Genomic DNA, 233 nt, shown 5'->3' with positions numbered 1-233 from the left:
GCCCTAAACTACATATTTTAAAGCCACTTGCGGATTCTCAGTTAAGCAATCTCTGCTTCCTCCATGGTTGCTTTTGCTCATGCTTACTGCAGCACGTTTTCTCATGAGTTTGTTTTGATTTTGTGTTTTTTGGAAGCTGACTGAAAAGGGTTATCTGAACCCTTGAACGTGGTGTTACCAGCAGCACGCTGTCCAAGTGAGCCCACTAGCCAGGCCTCTTGTGTGTTTTATAA

The sequence above is a fragment of the Galeopterus variegatus genome, unplaced genomic scaffold (genome assembly GCF_000696425.1).
Source record: "Galeopterus variegatus unplaced genomic scaffold, G_variegatus-3.0.2 Scaffold619, whole genome shotgun sequence".
Taxonomy (NCBI): domain Eukaryota; kingdom Metazoa; phylum Chordata; class Mammalia; order Dermoptera; family Cynocephalidae; genus Galeopterus; species Galeopterus variegatus.
This window is presented reverse-complemented; position numbering follows the sequence as displayed.